Genomic DNA, 602 nt, shown 5'->3' with positions numbered 1-602 from the left:
CCTGTTCCACCTCACTCTCCTCACCACGCCCCTCTCCCACCTGCACTCCGTCAGGTGAAGTCCCAGATCCCTTATCCCCCTGTCGGACATGGGGACCCACTGGGGCCCTGGCTGCCCACCCAGACACCCAGCCAGTCCTGAGCTCTGCCAGCCCAGCCTTGGCTGCACCCTCTACCCCCGGGGGACACAGTGATCCTCCATGAAGCCACAGTCCTGACCTCCCCTTCTCCAGGGTCGGGGGCTGGCTTTCTCCTCATAGCCCTCAAGGCCCCTGTCATCAAGGGGGTGGGAGGAGTGTCTTCACCTTCACAGACTACCCATCAGGGGCCGTGGTGTGGACAGAGAAACGGGCCCTGAGGACATCTGGATCCTTCCGAGAGCTGATGGCCTCAGGTGCTCCCTCTCTGCCCACCCAGAACGGCAGCCCCTGTGAGCCCACGCTGCCTCACCAGAGCACAGACTTGCCTCACACACGGCTGGCTGTGTGGTAACGAAAGACAACAGCCTACTCTAAGAATGTCCATGTCACTAGAACAGGGGGCAAAGTTATACCTTCTTAGGCACAGTGAACAACCCTGACGGAGCAAGGGGACATCAAGCCC

At 61.0% G+C, this 602-nt stretch overlaps 1 protein-coding gene across 1 annotated transcript in view; it reads right to left on the bottom strand.

The window, feature by feature from the left end:
- The window catches only part of PPM1F (protein phosphatase, Mg2+/Mn2+ dependent 1F), a 29,825-nt gene that overhangs the window by 28,088 nt on the left and 1,135 nt on the right, over window positions 1–602 (bottom strand). The gene's annotated exons all lie outside the window — the stretch shown is intronic.

The sequence above is a fragment of the Orycteropus afer genome, unplaced genomic scaffold (assembly GCF_000298275.1).
Source record: "Orycteropus afer afer isolate SDZICR_OR568_19922 unplaced genomic scaffold, OryAfe1.0 scaffold00502, whole genome shotgun sequence".
Classification (NCBI taxonomy): Eukaryota; Metazoa; Chordata; class Mammalia; order Tubulidentata; family Orycteropodidae; genus Orycteropus; species Orycteropus afer.
Note: the sequence above shows the minus strand (reverse complement) of the source record. Positions and strands in the feature narration are given on the sequence as shown.